This window comes from Chiloscyllium punctatum, chromosome 13 (genome assembly GCF_047496795.1).
Source record: "Chiloscyllium punctatum isolate Juve2018m chromosome 13, sChiPun1.3, whole genome shotgun sequence".
Lineage (NCBI taxonomy): Eukaryota > Metazoa > Chordata > Chondrichthyes > Orectolobiformes > Hemiscylliidae > Chiloscyllium > Chiloscyllium punctatum.
Genome location: NC_092751.1, coordinates 9,624,797 through 9,644,373, shown reverse-complemented (window position 1 = coordinate 9,644,373; position 19,577 = coordinate 9,624,797).

Sequence of the window (19,577 nt, the reverse complement as noted above, 5' to 3'; positions counted from 1 at the left end):
CTCCTTCCCTCCGTACCTGGTAACATCCTAGTAAATCTCCTTGGAACCCTTTCCAAATCTTTCACATCTTTCATCTAATGTGGTGATCTGAACCAGAGGCAACTCTCCAGATGTGGCTGCACCAGAGTTTTGTACAACTGCAGTATTATCTCATGGTTCTGGAACTACATCCCTGTACCAATTAAAGCTCACATGCTGAATGCCTTCTTAACAACCCTATCAACCTGGGTGGCAACTTTCAAGGATATATGTGCATGGACACAGTGATCTCTCTGCTCATCTGCACTGCCAAGATCTGCTTTACCCATATCCACCTGTTTGGTCACCTCAAAGAAGTCAGTAAGGTTTGTGAGGCATGACCGACCCCTCACAAAACCATGCTGACTATCCCTCATCAACCTATTCATCTCCAGATGGTTATAAATGCTAGCTTTTACACACCTTCCCAACACTTTACCCAGAATCAAAGTAAGGCTCACAGGTCTATAATTACCAGGGTTGTCTCTATTCCCTTTCTTGGACAAGGGGACAACATTGGTTGTCCTCCAGGCTTCTGGCACTATTCCCGTAGACAATGATGACACAAATATCAAAGCCAAAGTCTCAGTAATCTCCTAACTGGCTTCCCAGAGAATCCAAGGATAAATCCCATCTGGCCCAGTGGACTTACCGATTTTTACACTTTCCAGAATTGCGAACACTTTCTCTTTCTGCAGTTCAATCCCACCTAGTTATGGACTCCACTACCCTGGGGTAAAGACGTTGGCTAATCAACTTACCTGTAACCCTTATGGTTTACTAAACCTTTATAAGGTCACCCCTCAGCCACCTACACCCAATGGAAATGCGAAAGACAATGATATAAATATTTCTGCTCGTGTCCCTGCCACTACTTTGCCGCAATGTTCTGGGATACATTTGTTCAGGATCTAGGGATTTCTCTACTTTTGTGTTCTAAGACCTCCAGCGCCACCTCTTCTGGAATGGGGAATCTTTACAAGCCAACACTGTTTCTTCCCATTGTTTCCTAGTCTTTGTCCACAGTACGTTCTGACATGAAATGCTCATTTAGGCCCTCGCCCATTTCCTGTGTGTCTACACTTGGATGGCCTCACTGATCTTTGAGGAGCCCTAGTGTCTGTCCAGTTGTTTTTGTGTAGTTGTATGCTGTAGAAAATTATTTGCATTCTCCTTAGCCTTGTCTGCCAAATCTATCTCATCCCCCCCATGTTGCTTTCCAGCATATCCAGCGTCTCCGATTCTGTCAAACCCTCCAGTATCAGTAACATCTTCTTCAATATTTGCTGCATTTACAGTTTCAGGAAATGCTTCTTCAACCTGGATGATCAGAATTCTATGCAGTACTCCAAAGCTGTGCTGACTGTCCGTAATTAATCCTTGCCATTGCAAATGCATGTAACTCCTGTCCCGCAGAATTGTATCCAACAATGTAAGCGCCACTGACATCAAGCTAATTGGTGTTTATCTCCCTGGCTTTCCCTCGCAGCCTTTCCTAAACACTGGCACAACATTCGGCCTTCCATGCTCCCTGCTCATCACCCGTAGCTGTCAGTGATAGAAAAATCTCTTTATGGGACACACAATTTCTTCCTGAGCTTCGCACAATATCCTGGGATGTGCTTGATTAGTTCCCATGGAATTATCTCCCTTATATGCATTTAACAGTACCTCCTGTTATGTGGGGTCTTGTGAAGACCTCACTATTTATTTCCCTGACATCCCCTGTCCTTCTCCACAGTAAGTTCAAACATGATATTTTTTGGTTAGGTTCTCACCCATCTCCTGTGGTTCCACACTTGGATTGCCCCATTCATCTTCAAGGAGCCATTCTCTGCCCCTAGTTAATCTTCTCTTGTTAATATACTTGTAGAATCTCTTTGGATTTTCCTCAGCCTGATCTGTCAAAGCTTTTTGTGGTCCCCTTTGTGCCCTCCTGATTTCGCTCTGAAGTGAATTACTCCACCCGCAATGTTCTTCGATGGATTCCACTTAATCCAGCTGGCTATATGTGAAATGTGTCCCCTTTTTATTGACCAGAGCCTCAATACCCTCAGTCATCCAGAGTTTCCTATTTGTGTCAGCGTTGTCATTCACACCAATACGAATCTGATGGCTCTGAACTCTCATTTTAACTCCCTTTTAAAAGCTTCCCACCTTCCTGACGTCCCTTTACCTGCACATAGCTTCCACAATCAGTTGTTAAAAGCTCTTGAGTAATAACATCTGGATTGAGGAAAGGCCAGTTTTGATCTTTAACTTGTGGACCAGGTTTGTCCTTTTCCATCGCTATTTTCCAACTAATACAATTGTGATCATTTTGTCAATTTGTTGCCCCACTAACCACTCAGTCCCTTTCACTACTTTGGTTCCCAAGGCGAGGTCAGGTTTTACCTCTTCCTGCAGTCCGAACATTTACATTTTCACTGGGACAGCTTTCTTGTACATGCCGAACAAATTCCTCACATCGAAGCTCTGAACACTCTAGCAGTCCGAGTCTAGGTTTGGAAAGTTAAAATCCCTGACCATTACAGCCCTATCATTCTTACAGATATCTGAGTTCTCCCGTCATATTTGCTGCTCAAATTCTCGCTGACAGTTGGGGGCCTGTAGTACAGTCATATCAAACTGATGACCCATTCTCATTTCTCCGTTGCACCATTATATCTTCACTGGGTGATCCCCAGGAATATCCTGTCTAACTAATGCTGTAATGTTTTCACTGATCAGAAACTCCAATACCCCTCCTCTCTCACCACCTGTTCTGTCCTCAACCTTCAGATTGTAGCCTGAGACCATCCCCCTCACGGTGGACAACAGCCTCACCTTTCATGTCATCTGCAAACTTACAAATGATACCTTGTACTTTCACATAGAGTTATTAATGTACATAATAGTGTTCAAAATAATTAGAGTAATAGATAGAGTCAATAGCCAGAGACTTTTCCCCAGGGCAGGATTGACTGGTACGAGAAGTCATAGTTTGAAGATATTAGGAGGAAGGTATAATGGAGACATCAGAGGTAGGTTCTTTACGCAGAGAGTTGTGAATGCATGGAATGTGTTGCCAGCTGAGGTGGTGGAAGGAGAGCCACTGGGGACACTTTCGCGACTGACGGACAAGCACATGGATAGGAAAGAGTTGGGGGTGCATAGGTTAGGTTACTATATTTTACATTAGGATTAAGACTAGGCACAACTTCGTGAGCCTAAGGGCCTGTTCTGAGCTGTACTTTTCTATGTTCTATGTTCTATAATAACCAGCAATGGTTGCTGCCCAGATCCCTGTGGTACACCCGCTGGTGAAAGAATTTCAAACACAAAACTTACCCTCCACCGTTGTGCATTCAGGTTGCCAAATTTCCTTGGATCCCATTTGTCTGTTGGACCAGCGTTCCATGTGGGACCTTGTCAAATGCCTTAATGAAGTCCATGTAACCCACATCTTGTGCACTGCCCTCATCAAAATCCTCAATCATAATTTCAAACAAAAATCTCAGCTGAATTTGGGAGAGGATCTTACTCTACCAAATCCGTGATGACTATACATAATCGACCTCTACCTTTCCAAATGTTGATTCATTCTGTCCGTCAGAATTGTGTCCAATAAGTTCCCTCTCCCTGCTGTCAGATTATCTGCTCTGTAATTACCTGGCCTATCCCTGCTTCCCTTTCTGAATAAAGGAACCATGTTAGTTATCCTCCAGTCATTCTGCACTTCACCCGTAGCCAGCAAATTATTAAATATATCCACGAGGGTTCCAGCAATCTCCTTCTTTACCAGAACAAGGCGGGCGGGTTTGACTTGAACCAGAGGGACATCAGTATCCCTGGGGGAGATTTACTTGTCTTATCGCAGAGGGTTTAAACTAGTTTGGCAGGGTTTTGGACTCTGAGTAAGGAAGGCCCATTGACCAGCCAAGTGAAAAACGCATCAACCTTCGAGAGCAAGTTTTCTATCCAGGATATCGAGGGGCATAGTCAAGGGAGGGAAAAGACTTTTGATTTAACGCGCATTTATTTCAATGCACAAGGCCTGACTGGTAAGGCAGATGCGCTCAGAGCATGGATTGGCTCTGGGTACTTGGATATTATAGACAGAAAAGAAACATGGCTGGGAGAAGGGCAGGACTGGCAGCTCAGTGTTCCAGGTTACAGAAGCTACAGGCGGGACAGAAGGACAAGTAAGTGAGGAGGGGAGTTGTCCTTTTGATAAGGGAGGACATAACAACAGTGCTTAGAGAGGATACTCTTTCGGGGTGATCAAATGAGGCCATATGTTAAGAAATTACAAACTAAAAAAGGATGGTCAGTCTGCTGGGATATTGTTCTGGACCCCCAAATAGCCAGCGGGTACAGGAGGAGCAGATGTGAAGAGAGATTGCAGGTACCGAAAGAAATAATAGGGCAGTATTGGTTGGAGATTTTAACTTCCCCTGTATTTACTGGACCACCCAGTGTGTAAAAGGCCCGTATAGGGAGTAATTTGTAAAATGTGTCCAAGAAAGATTCCGAGATCAATATGTAGATGGCTGCACTCTACTCAGGCGGCTTCAAACGAGATCTCCCCTCAGAAAACGGGGTCGGGCAAGTGACTGAAGTGGCAGTCGGAGAGCACTTTATGTCCAGTGACCACAGCTGTCTTAGTTTAACATAGTTATTGACAAAAATCAGGCAGGTCCATATATTAAGGTCTTAAACTGGAGTAGGGCCACATTTGGGCCATTTGGCAGGATCGAGCAGAGGTTGATTGGGTGAATTAAAAATCACACAACACCAGTTATAGTCCAACAGGTTTATTACGAAGCACCAGCTTTTGAAGTGCAGGTGATCATTCTTAAAGATGAAAACTGAAACTAAATGTGTTTGATATTACATTCCATGACACTGCTATCCTGTTGGTATAAATTCTGTGCCTTACGATTGTGCTCCACCTGATGAAGCAGAGCTCTGACATCTAGAGCTTCAAAATAAACCTTTTGGACTGTAAGCTGGTTTTGTGAGATTTTTAAGGTTGTTCATACAAGTCCAACACCGGCTACACCACATCATGCTCCCATCAACTTGGTGGGTTTGTGTGAATGGAAAGGAATGACTGGCAAATGGGAGGCTTTGAAAAGTGTGATCTCAAGAATCCAATATGTCTCTGATTGAGTGAAGGGAAAAGCTGGCAGTTTTAGGGATCCCTATCTGATGGGGGATATTAAAGCTCTGTTCAATAAAAAGAAGAAGGCACATATTGACTTCAATGTTTCTGTATCTACGTAATCTCTTCCAGTCCTAAAGACACGATTACTCGGTGGAGACTTTACAATCCTCGCAGGTCCCTTCAGCACTCCCGATCTGTAGAATCCACTGAAAGGATATGATTCTCTCGATACAGTTCTGACAAGACTCACTATCTGTGTAACATCATCCCATCGCTAGCACACACCCTATCAATGTGAGTTCCTCCTGTATCTCCATCCAGTTACTCATCTTTAGAACCTTCTCCAGCTCTTACATCCCTATCTGTGTAAATGTCACCCTCCCATCCAACCTTTCCCACTTTGACCAAAATGTAGTTGTAGTCGTGTGGTTTAGGCGATGGGTTAGAAATCCATTGGGGCTTGCCCACACAGGTTCGAATCCTGCCCAATAGGGCGGTGGGGCTGAGTGGTGCCAGTGTCCGCAGGTGTTCTCTAACCTGCTCTGTGAGAAGGTGTCCCATGTCCTCAATGTACAGGAGATGAGGATACTGGGCGCCTTCTCACAGCACACTTCACAAAAAATCTCCAGGATACCTGAAAATCAACCCAAAGACCTGTTGCCAAACATTTCAACTCCCCCACCCACTCTGCCAAGAACATGCAGGTCCTGGGCCTCCTCCAACCGCCATTCCCTCACCACCCGACGCCTGGAGGAAGAACGCCTTTTCTTTTGCCTTGGGACCCCTCAACCCGATGGCATCAATGTGGCCTTAACCAGTTTCCTCATTTCCCCTTCCCCACTTACCGCAGTTCCAACCTTCCAGCTCAGCACCACCTCATGACCTGTCCCACCTTTCAATCGTCCTTCCCACCAATCTGCTCCACCCTCCTCTTTGACCTAGAACTCTTACCCCATCTCCAAACACCTATTGCACTCTCAGCTACCTTCACCCCAACCCCACCCCTTCCCATTTATCTCTCCACCGCCGAGCCTCCCAGCCTCATTCTTGATGCAGGGCTCCTGCCTGAAACGTCGACCTTCCTGCTTCTCGGATGCTGCCTGACTTGCTGTGCTTTTCCAGGACTACACTCTCAACTCTGATCACCAGCAGCTGCAGACCTCAATGTCTCCTGTTTATCAGATGGGCGAATGAAGTGAGGAATGGCAGATGGAGATTAATTTAGATAAATGTGAGGTGCTTCATTTTGGAAAAGCAAATCCTCACAGGACTTATACACTTAATGGTAAGGTCTTAGGGAGTGTTGCTGAACAAAGAGACCTTGGAATGCAGGCTCATAGTTCCTTGATAGTGGAGTCGCAGGTAGATAGGATAGTGAAGAAGGCGATTGGTATGCTTTCCTTTATTGGTCAGAGTATCGAGTATAAGAGTTGGGAGGTTATCTTGCGGCTGTACAGGACACTTGTTTGGCCACTGTTGGAATATTGCGTGCAACTCTGGTCTCATTCCTATCGGAAGGATGTTGTGAAACTTCAAAGGGTTCAGAAAAGATTGACAAGGATGTTGCCCGGGTTGGAGCATTTGAGCCACAGGGAGAGGCTGAATCGACTGGGGCTGTTTTCCCTGGAGTGTCAGAGGCTGAGGGTTGACGTTATAGAGATTTACAAAGTCAGGAGGGGCATGGATAGGATAAACAGACAAGGTCGCTTCCCTGGGATGGGGGGAGTCCAGAACTAGAGGGCATAAGTTCAGGCCGGAGAGGTGAAAGATTTGAAAGGGACCTCAGGGGCAACTTTTTCATGCAGACTGTGCTGTGTGTATGGAATCAACTGCCAGAGGAAGTGGTGGAGGCAAGTAAACTTACAGCATTTAAAAGACTTCTGGATGGGTATATGAATAGGAAGAGTTTAGTGGGATAAGTGCCGGTAAATGGAACTAGAATGGTTATGATACTTGGTTGGCGTGGACGAATTGGACTGAGGGGTCTGTTTCTCTGCTGTACATCTCTATCACTCTATGACTCTATTTTTTTTTCCACTGTCCATTTACAGCCTGCCATTTCAGTCTGTTTCCCCTGTTTACCTTGGTCAGTTCTCCTCTCAAACTCATGTAATTGGCTTTGTTTCTGACGCTCGGGTGTGCTTTATGGTCATTTGGAAACTTAATAATCTCTTTGAATTCCACTATATTGCAATCTCCTGGAGGATCTCTGTGTTACATCAAACCTTCACTCAGCTTCATCACTCAACGGTCAATCTGAGATCATGGTATCCCTAGCCGCCTGCACAGTATGTTATTCAAAGAAACACTGACAAAAAACATTCAAAGAGGAGCTCTGATAATATCACTATTGTCAGTGTGACTGTCCCAGATTGAAGTGTCCTAAAACTATCATAATGCCTTTGTTACAAATTCCAATGAATTCCTGTTTAATACGGGGAGGAACAATGAGATGCTGCGAGGCAGCCGAAAACAAAAGTCTTCTGCTTGTGTTTGTGACACATAGGACCCAGGATTCACATTCAGGCTGATTCAGCCACATCATGTCAGACCACATGCTTTCTCTGTAATGCCTTTGTTATTGATTACTGTCAGGGTTACCCGTCCTGTACTCCTATTCTGCCTGAGATCCCACAAGGTTGCGTATCATTGTATATTTACGTTCCACCTTTTGTTCACCCTGTAACCACGTGTCTCTGCTGACTAAATCCCATTTATCTCTGTGCCACAAGTCTATTACCTTATTGCAGATACTTTGGCAATTCCAAAAAATACATGTAATTTATTCTTTCCCACAATGTCCTGTCACAAACCAATTCACGGACGTACAGTTTTAGTTAAACTCTGTCCCATCCTGTTCCTTTTTGCTTGTCTTCAGTCACATCCCCATGCTGTTCCGATTCGTCATCTTTTCTCTTTGGATTTGGAAAGCTCCTTTCACCTGAACCCTGTCCCTGCATCCTCCATGTTAGCTCAAAGCCCTGTCCATAAACCTACCGACATGATTGGCCAGGACACTGGTCCCAACGATGTTGTTTTTAATTCACTCGTGGGATGTTGCTGTCTCTGGCTGGCCAGCATTTCATGCCCACCCCCGAGCTGCCCTTGAGCTGAGTGCCTTGCTAGACTATTACAGAGGGCAGTTTAAAGTCAACTCCATTGTTCTGGGTCTGGAGTCATGTGTAGGTCAGACCAGCTGCCTACCAATGATTTCCTTCCTGAACGAGTATTGAGCATTCAGATGCTTTTCCCTGCCACTGTCATTAAATTCTGGATGAACAGGCTGGTGAGAGAAATGTTAGGCCATCACCTGCCCCACTGATAGCCCCATCATCCCTGAGCTCTGATCTCAGTGTACCATGAGTCAAACCCCTTCTTCTTGACCGTGGTTTGATCCTGACAACTTCCAGCCCTCTGGTGATATCACTCAGTATCTATCCATGTGATATCTGTCACTGTGAGGGTCTAATTGCTGCCAGTTACTGCACCTTTTGTAGTTACTCCAGATCCTGAGCCACAGAACTCTCCACTCCAGAGAGACGCAGCAGCACAGACCAGGGATGGAGACTGGGATTTTCCAGATCTTTTGGGACTCAGTGCCATTCTCCTTGTGTAACCCTCACTGCATCAGTCTAATTTCCCATTCTGTCTATTTCGCTGTCTCCTGCATATATTCAGGACGTTCCTGACTCAATAAACTTCCCAACTACTGGGTGTTTCATTCATCACCTCATTGAACACAGTTGGTCAGCCAGAAGGCAGGGAGATCTGGAGTCTTCAATAAATCCTGCAGTGAGGTAAGATCACTCACAGTGAACAGAGCAGAGCGAATTTAAGGGATCGAAGTTTGGTCTGGAAGACCTGACACAGGGACAGTGCTGAAGGGTGAATACAGAGCATGAAGGTCCCAGGCTCAATCTCCACTCTGTTGCTAACTTGCATCACTGCAGTTCTGAGCCTTCCAATGACAATATAGGAAGTTCACAGTTATCCATCCAGGCCTGTGCTGTCTTAGTGAGCATCAGGACAACATCTGGGAAAGGAGGCCTCCCTTCAGAAGTTGGTGTTGAAACCTAGGATCTTTCTGTTCCCTATTCTCCCTATCACACGGTCACTTGTCATGTGATAGAGTCATACAGCAAGGAAACACACCTTTTGGTCCATCTCATCTGCACCAGTGTCTTGAACGGTTGTAATTGCTAGAAAAGTTCCTATTTCTGTAACCTCCACCTTTCCAATTTTTCCTGCTCTTTATTTGAAACCTACTCCAATGCTGACGACTCTCCCCTTTTGTAAATTGCTCCAGTCTTGGTAGCAAGCCCATCTCAATAATCCCATCCTGCACTCAGTACAATAATCTCTATTTCTGTAGTTTTCCACAATAACTGCAGTCCACCCTCTCTCTGTAAAATCCTCCAGCCCGGACCAAAATACCCTCCTATGTACCTTCCTCAAGCCCTAAGAGAACATGATATCACTGTAACCTTCTGCAGGACCGATCACATTCTGGCCTCCTGGCCTACAGCACTACACGACCTATCTAACCATCTCCCATGCCTACCGACCTTCTTCATTGTGTAATTACCTCCAGTACCTTTTCCAGCAGAAACAACACTCCCCATCTCTGTGCGCTCCTCCCTGCACCTCAAACACCCTCTCTTTATGTAGCTCTGCAGGTTAGGTGGCATGGCAGTTCAGTGGTGAGCACTGATGCCTCCAGCGCTCGAGACCCAGGTGTAACCTCTTCCGGAAACCCTCTCAACAATGGAGATCTCACAATCCTCCATATCTGTGTAATCCTCTTAGGGGACTGCAATACTCCCGACCTGTTGAACCCAGTCCAATGCCTGTGACTCTCCCAATCCAGTTCCTACAAGACTCACTATCTGTGTAACATCCTCCCGTCACTATCACCCCCCCTGTCAATGTAAGCTCCTCTAGTATCTCCATCCATCTCATCATCTCTGTAACCTTCTCCAGAGCTTGTAGCCCTATCTGAGTAAATGTCACCCTCTTCTATAACCCTCCCTACAGCAGGAACCGTTCGACAGATTCAATACCCTCTGTCTGAATACATTCTTCCAGATCTCCATTCTAAATGGTTGTTCCTTCATTCTGAAGCTGTGCCCTTGGCTCCTACTCTCTCCGACTAGAGGAAACATCTTCCCACCCCACCCCCCATGTCAAATCCATCCAGGCCCCTCAAAGTTTTGTAAGTTTGAATGAGATACTGCCACCGCCGCCTCTGAAAATTCATCAAGTACAGACCCAGAGACTTCACCTACTCCTCATATGGCAAGCATTTCATTCTTGTAAAACTAGTTCTTGTACCCACTGACATCCTTTTTCCAGTCTGTTCATGTATAACATGTACAGCGTGGTCCCAACACTGACCCCTGCGGAGTTCCCCTCGTCACCTGTTCGATTCGTGAAAATGACCCCTTTATACCTACTCTCTTCTGCTTATCAGCCAATCATCTATTCATATCAAACATGTTGTTCTGCAACTGAAATTTTCTTTCACAAACCCTGCTGGATTTGTTTTCCTGTCTGGCTGTGAACAAGCAGAGTAGATAAAAGGGAGGAATGGTTTGTCGGGATTTTCAGAAACCTTTCAACAAGGTCCCACTGAAGAGGTGGATAAGCAATATCGGCAAATGTGGGATTTGAGGGAATATATTGGCATGGATTGGCAATTCTTTAACCGAAAACTAAGTGCGAATAAATGGATTAGTGCTTGACCCCTAACTATTCACAAAGGGATTTGATACATTTGATGGATGGACAATAACTACTGCTTCCATGTTTGTTGGTGACACTGAACGAGATGGAAATGTGGGTTGTGTGGATGAAGCAAAGGAGACATGAACAGTCCATGAGTTTCCCTTGTACAATACATTGATGTGATGTGGCCATCACTTGCTTGGCCATCATTACCTTCCCATCTGTAATTACCTGGAGAAGGTGGTGGTGAGCTGCCCTCCTCACCCATTGCGGTCCTTTGCGTGTAGGGACAGACACAGTGCTGGCAGGATGGAGCGTGGTTTTGAGGGAACCTTGGAAATGCTGGTGTTCCCGTGCAGCTGGAATTCCTGTCCTTCCAGGGTATAGTGGTTCCGGGTTTGTGAAGGGGTGCTGAAAGGGCCTTCCTGAGTGACCTCAGTGCTGCTTGTAGATTTTTTATTTATTTATTCACTCGTGGTCATGAACATTGCTGGATGTGTTGTTGATTTGGAGTTGTCCCTGAGAAGGTGGTGGTGAGCTGCCTTCCTGAACCACTGCACCAGCCGTTGGAACTGTTGTTATCTGTGCCCCCTCCAGCAGGCGCTACAACACTCATGTCTGTAAATGCATACAGACAATGCAGCTCTTCTGTATATGTGGCATCCTTCTCTGCCAACAACACTTATTGTTCATCCGAATGTCTCACCATCTCCATTCTCATTTGTGCTAGTGATCTCTCAAATTTCTTTATTCTTGTTTATACTTCTGATCATCTATAGCCTCTTCCATTCTAAATTTGTTACCCCTCAGTACCTGTAATTCGTCATATAACTGTATTCAATGACAGCACAGGTTGCCTTCCTTAAATCTCTGTGAATTACAGCGGCTGTTTGTGCTGCTTTGGTACTTTTCATCCTCCTTATCCATCTTAGATCTTCCAGCCCCTGCAATCCCATTAATTGCAAGGCTCCCATTCTCTGTACCTCCTTAAGTCCTGAGGCTCCTTGAACACCGCGAGTGATGCAAACATCTGTAACCCTCCAGTTACTGCGAGTCTTCTAACTCCGTGACATCCAACAGTCTCCAGTACCTTACAACACTTACTGGCTGTCAACTTGCATTTGTTGAAGTCTTCACATCTCAGGAAGCAGCTCACAAAAAGCCCTTTAGACTCTACAAGGCTCCGTCACCAACAAGCCACCATGTATCTATTTTCTTTGCCACCCTCAGTGCCTGCAACTCTCCCTGTATCTTCCAATTACCTGCTTTAGACATTTCAGGTCTGCCTCCCTCCGCAGATAACCTGTTCCATCCCCAACAGATCGCTCAATCACTGTAACACCCTCTGCACACTTTCATCCTCCTCTTTTCCACTGTCTTCCACGCACAGCGGCGATCCTATCAGGAAGCAGCGTGGAATGGGATGTTACACATCTCAGCTGAGGTTTGAGGCCTACTATTACCTGGGAGTCACAAAGGGAGAGAACCTGACAGTGAGCAGCACAAAGCGGGAGAATATAAATCAGCAGCGAGGATCAAGGCCGAGCAGGACTTGGCGTTGGAGAAATAGCAGAGCAGGAGGCTCTGACTCAGCACCGAGTCACAGAGGGAGTGAACATGTGAGGGAGCAGAGTGGAGTGGGAGCTGGAGGATTACACGTTCCTGGGAGTTACAAGAGATACTTGAAGCAGGAACATGAGGTTACAGAAGCACCAAAGTGGGAGGATATAAATCAGCACTGAGGACCGAGGCCTGGACATATCTGGGATTCACAGAGACGGTGACCCTGCGAGGGAGCAGAGTGGAGTGGGAGCTGGAGGATTACACATCCCTGGGATTCACAGAGATGGTGACCCTGTCAGGGAGCAGAGTGGAGTGGGAGCTGGAGGATTACATTTACCTGGGTGTCACAGCGATAATTTTCTGCTGCTGGGACCTGCCTGCACCGAGTTTGAAAGAAGTGCAAGAGCCATCACAGAAAAATCTGTAAATTCGTTGGCTGATAATACTCCGTTATTTGTGACTGTCTCTAAATTGCTATGAGTTAGCAAATTTAGTTTGTCAACTTCTGAAATAAGGGTTGAACTGAGAAATAAGAGGGAGAAGTGAAATTCTGAGCCACTATAATAAATTAACCTCACTAAACCACAGTTGAATAAGGGACTTAACCACTTTGTTATTTCCCTGATGTTAACTTCATTCGAGGTAATTAATTAAGTTACTCCAGACATGTTGTATTTTAAGACATGTTTGTCAGATGGAAAATGTGTTCTGTTACATTGGGAAGCCATAGCCCCCTGCTCGTATCCTAGATGAACACTGGTCGTGGAGCTCAGACAGTGACTAGAGATTCTATGAGACATCTGTGATGCTGAGAGTTGGTGGACGGCACATACACAGAGCCGATCACCCTGCAGGCATGACGGCCTGGAAGAATGAAGGGCATTGGGTACTGCACAATCGAAGATACACAGTCAGGGAATCCAGGAATAGCCTCATGTCCCACTCTCAATTCGGTTTCCCAGTTTGGAGCGGATGAAGGTATTGGCTGCTCAGGCGAGGGCAGTCAGAGCCATGTCTGTGGCTCCACAAGCAGCCTGACTGTACAGGAGGGGAGGGAGAAGGAAGGAGGAGCAATAGTCACAGGGGAGTCAGGAAATTGAGGAAATCACTAGCATTTCTTTGACTGTCATTGTAATTTCAGGATTGTGGGCTCGAGAATGTTACTGTATCTACAGAATATTGGTCTGGGAGATAGTTAGCAGCCAGAGGTTATGGTCTGTGTTGGTCTCAGTGACTTGGGTGTGAAATGTGACGTGGTCTGCGAATCAGACTTTAGCGAGGTAGATGGAAGGTTAGCAAACAGGGCCTCATATGTAGCAATCCCTGGAATACTCGCAGTGCTGTGTGCAAGGCAGTGCAGCACTAGGAATATTACGTAGGTGAGAGTGTGACTGGAACGATAGTGTAGTAGGAAGCACTTCAGATTCCTGGTACATTGGGACTGGTTCTGGGGAAGGCAGCAACTGTACAAGCTGGATTGGGTAACATATGACAGAGCTAGGACTGATTTCCTTATGCAGTGTTTGGCTAATGCTGTTGGGACGGATTTATACTGATTTGGCAGGGCTATGGTAACCAAACAGAATAGTGGAGGAAACTACCGTTCCTCAGCCACACATCCATCTGGTCTCTCTTTCTATTTCTATCCTCACTGGGACGTGGCACTGGGAATAAACTGGAGATCACTGCACTTGAGGTCCTGCTTTTTCACTTCTTACCAAACTCCCTCTCTACTCAGGTCCCTGACAATATTTACAGTCTGATCAAATCTCCCAGCATCCTCCATTCCAGCCTTTTCTCATAACTGCACTTCCGCTGGCACAGGGTAACGAATCTCCTTTCCACACTCTCCAGTCCAATTCCATCCTTCCATGTTTTGGGGTGACCAGAACTGCACACATTCCCCAAGCTGCGACTGCGCTCATTACGTATACAGTTCCAGCATAAACTTCCTGCTCTAAACTCTGCACTTTGGCTGAAAGAGGAAATGATTCAATTTGCTACATTAACAAGGTTCTTGATGTTTCCAGCTACCTTCATTTATCTGCCCACACTGACTATACTCTCATTTATTGTCCATTCACCACTATTGCTGATGTCCCCAAATCTCTTGCCTTACACTTTTCTGGGTTGTTTGCTCCATTCTCCTGGACCCCATAGATTCTGTTTTTAAACAGCATACCATGGGATCTCTCGTTAAATCCAATTAAGTCACATGCAGTTACAAGTTACTGCCTCAAACCGACACAGTCCGATTAATTACACACGATCTTCCTTGAACAAATCCAGACCGACTGTCCTGGAGACCCTGGGACTTCCTCAGTGGCCATTTATTCACTGTCTCAGAATTCCAGCCGCGACCTATTCAGTCAGTCCCATTCTCCACATTAAACAAAGCTGCGGTGTTAGCCGTTCTTAAGGCCTCCGGCACCATCCCTGCATCCAGTGAGGATTGGATAATGTCGGTAACTATAAGGCCGGGGATTTTCCCCAGCTCCTTTTAACAGTTTGCAGCATTGTATTACCCCTGTTTAAGGATTTGAATCTCCTGTATAATTCTCTGCTCCAAGTTTGTTGCTCCCAATATTTCACACTGCATTCCCATTTTGATTCGGACAGACAGACTCAACTTTCTTTTGATTTGGACAAGTCTCATTTTAGACAAGTTTCATGGAGGGTTTCTCTCCACAAGGTTAAGTGTTTTTTCTCATGACACCATCCCCAATCTGCTTCATTAACTACCCTCCCTGCCCATGTGGACTTTCTCTTATCTGATACTAACACGAGGATTTTCCCCTTCGTCATAACAACTGCCCACTGCCTGGATATCCCAGAATGCACCGGCCTCCCTGTTACAGGGGCCATCTTTAAAAAGTCATTACATTCTAGGATTGTCACTTCAAAACACCCTGGACATGGCAGAGGGGGTAAATCTGGGGCTTCACTTTGAGACCAAGCCCCTGAGGTTCTGTTGGATAGCATGGTGCACGAGAGGGACATTATCTTCCTCCAGGAGTGGCAGTGGAGGCCATGAAACCAGATCCTGCCAGTTTGGTCAGAGGGTGACCCCTGGGTCAGTGAGGTGCCAGCCTTCTGGGTGAATGCCCAGCAGTGACCTTCGCCACTCCACCAGGGTAAGTGCCACCATCTGCACTTTGTGACCTCACTCTCACTCTCTCTGTTACTGCTACTACCTCCCACCAAGGCTCATGTTCTCCTACCCTCATCCTCACCCCTGTAACTGCATGTGAACTTACCCACCCTCACTGAATCCAGCACCTTCTCTCAGTTTCTCCAACCTCATCACTGCCCCTCTACCCAACTCTGCCTGTTATCTGTGCTGCCCACTCACTCACTCAGGACACATTGCCACCTTTCCCCCAGATTTTCCAGCTCTAACAGCTGCACCAAACGTTTCCATCTCACTTAATACCTCTTGCTAATTTTTACATCCCATAAGGACCAATCCCACAATAGGAGAGAAACTGCCAAGAGAGGCGTGGATCTCCCCAACATTTAGCTCCTCACCCCCACACAGGAGAAGGATCCTTCCCCTAACTACCACAAGAGACTTTCTGACCGTGTCCAAGCTCCCAGACTGGGATCTGAGAGTCCCCTTGTCTCACTTCTGGGCACCGTCACTGACTGTGGACAATGATATTCAGCTTCCTGGGTTTGTGTCTGTGCTAAACACCAAGACAATGGAGCAGGCGGCTGAGACTGGTAGCTCTGGCTGAGGATAAACACTGCTGAGGGCAGGGTAAGGTAAAGCAATAATTCTGTGAACACTCGAGGCATATCAAAGTGAAGATGTACAAACACGGAGTGAGCAGCTCAGAGGGACAGTCCATGAGCTGGATGCGCGTCCCTGAGCACAGTGTCCCTGCAGTAGCATTGCAACGAGAGTTGTCAGCGCACCCTGAGCTGCAGCATTGAAGTACCAAGTGTATTGTAGTGGGTTGGAGATGTGATGGGATGGCATCTTGAGGCTGGCATGTGACAGATGCCAGCATTGGTGGGTGTGGAGTACATGCAATTTCTGTCAGTGCAGTGGTCCCCAAGATGTTGCTGTCCAAGATAGAAGGCCACAGGATCGAGGGGCGAGATGGAGTCACCAGTTACCAGCTCTGACTTTCATGTCAAATTCTCCATATTGAGTTTCCCTACTGTGGGAGGGAGTGTATGAAGCTGAAAATTGTTGAGGAACGACCTCCATGAATGTAGATGTTGATCATCAGGAATCACTCATTCAGCATCTGGCCACTGCTGCGCTCAAATCTTGTCTTAAAGAACAGTCTGGCACAGGAACAGGCCCTTCAGCCCAGCAAGCGCGCACTGACACATGATGCCCTTTGAAAGTTAAAACGAAAGTATATGCTTCTACACATTCTATGTCATTCTGTTCGCTGCTGTCTCGTCTCTGTGCCAAGATCCCTCTTTACCCTTGTTATATTTGCTGTTCCCCTCTATCAGTGTATTCCAGGCACTTTCACATTCTGTCTGGAAAAGCAAAAACAAAATTACCTATCATACTTTCTCCCTTTTACCTAAAACCTACGGTCCTGAGTAATTGATATTTCTACTCTGGGAAAAAGCCTCTAACTGTCCTTCTATCTATGCCTCTGACAGTTTTGTAAATATCTATCAGGTAGCCCCATAGTCAATGATGCCCAGGTGCAAACAAACAAAGTTTGTTCAATTTCTCCTTCTCGCTAAGACCCTCCAAACCAGACAACATGCTGGGAAACCTTTCCCATACCCTCTCCAACACTTCCACATCAGTACTGTACACAATATTCCAAATGTGCCCGAACTAAGTTTCTCTACAGCTGCAATATGACCTGTTAATTTTCATACTGCATGCTCCGATGCCTGTCTGCAAGTTTGCCATCAGTCTTCTTGATCACCCTCTCCACCCGTGTTACCAGTTTCAGGGAACTGTGGAGCTGTACACCAAGATCCCTTCGGATGTTGATGCAATCACTAGTTTTTCCATCTACTGTATACTTCTCTCCTGCAATAGACCTTCTAAAATGCATCACGTCACAATTGTCCAGATAAAGTTACATCTCTGTTTTCTCTGTCCTCCTGTATTCTCTGGCAATCATCCTCACAATCTGCAAGTCCGCCAATCTATTTACAGATCTCCAGTCACAAAAACACTGTTCCACCCTTACTCTGTCTTCTATGACCAAGCAGTTCTCTATCCATCTTGTTAACTGACGGCGGATCCCATTTCACTTCCCCTTCTGTATGAGCCTGTCATAAGGGACCACATCAACGGCCTTGCTAAGGTCCAATCGGCCAATATCCAGCCCCATGCCCTCATCAATCAATTTTGTAACTTCCTCAAAATAATCAATCAAGATTGTGAACATAATCTTCCCCACACAACTGTGTTGCCTGTCGCTCATAAGTCCATACTAGAGTACTGTTGGAGCTGCACTCATTCAGACAAGTGATTATTCCATCATATTCCTGACTTGAACCTTGGAGGTTAGATGAGATTCCCTACAGTGTGGAAACATGATGTTTGGCCCAACCGGTCCACACAAACCCTCCGAAGAGTAACCTACCCAGACCCATTTTCCTCTGACTAAAGCACCTAACACTATGGGCAATTGAGTATGGCCAATCCACTATTGGACTGTGGTGGGAAATCGGAGCACGCGAAGGAAACGCACAAAGACACGGGGAGAATGTGCAAAGTTCATACTGACTGTCGCATGAGGCCGGCGCTGTAAGGCAGCAGTGCTAACCACTGAGCCACAGTGCCACTGTTGACGGTTACTGTACAGTGGGAGGTATGTCGGGCCGTGATGGTTACTGTACAGTGGGGAATACGTCAGACCGTGACGGTTACTGTACCATGGGAGGCATGTCGGAGTGTGATGGTTACTGTACAGTGGGAGGTATGTGGGGCTGTGATGGTTACTGTACAGCGGGAGGTATGTGGGACTGTGATGGTTACTGTACAGTAGGAGGTATTTCGGGTCGTGATGGTTACTGTACAGTGGGAGGTATGTCGGGGTGTGATGGTTACTATACAGTGGGAGGTATGTCAGGGTGTGATGGTTACAGTACAGAGGGAGGTATGTCTGGCCGTGATTGTTGCTGTACAGTGGAAGGTATGTCGGGCTTTGATGTTTACTGTACAGTGGAAGGTATGTCGGTCCGTGATGGTTACTGTACTGTGGGAGGTATGTCTGGCCGTGATGGTTACTGTACAGTGGGAGGTATGGTGGACCGTGATGGTTACTGTACAGTGTTAGGTATGTCGGGGTGTGATGGTTACTGTACAGTGGGAGGCATGTCGGGGTGTGATGGTTACTGTACAGTGGGAGGTATGTCGGTCCGTGATGGTTACTGTACTGTGGGAGGTATGTCTGGCCGTGATGGTTACTGTACAGTGGGAGGTATGGTGGACCGTGATGGTTACTGTACAGTGGTAGGTATGTCGGGGTGTGATGGTTACTGTACAGTGGGAGGTATGTCGGGGTGTGATGGTTACTGTAAAGTGGGAGGTATGTTGGGCTGTGATGGTTACTCTAGAGTGGGAGGTATGTCGGGGTGTGATGGTTACTGTAGAGTGGGAGGTATGTCGGGGTGTGATGGTTACTGTACAGTGGGAGGTATGTTGGGCTGTGATGGTTACTGTACAGTGGGAGGTATGTCGGGGTGTGATGGTTACTGAACAGTGGGAGGGATGTCGGCGTGTGGTGGTTACTGTACAGTGGGAGGTATGTCGGGGTGTGATGGTTACTGTATAGTGGGAGGTATGTCGGGCCGTGATGTTAACTGTACAGTGGGAAGTATGTCGGGCCGTGATGGTAACTGTACAGTAGGATGTATGTCGGAGTGTGATGGTTACTGTACAGTGGGAGGTATGTCAGGCCGTGATGGTTGCTGTACAGTGGGAGGTATGTCGTGTTGTGATGGTTACTGTATAGTGGGAGGTATGTCGGGGTGTGATGGTTAATGTATATTGGGGGGTATGTCTGGCCGTGATGGTAACTGTACAGTGGGAGGTATGTCGGCCTGTGATGGTTACTGTACATTGGGAGGTATGTCGGAGTGTGATGGTTACTGTACAGTGGGAGGTATGTCGGGGTGTGATGGTTAC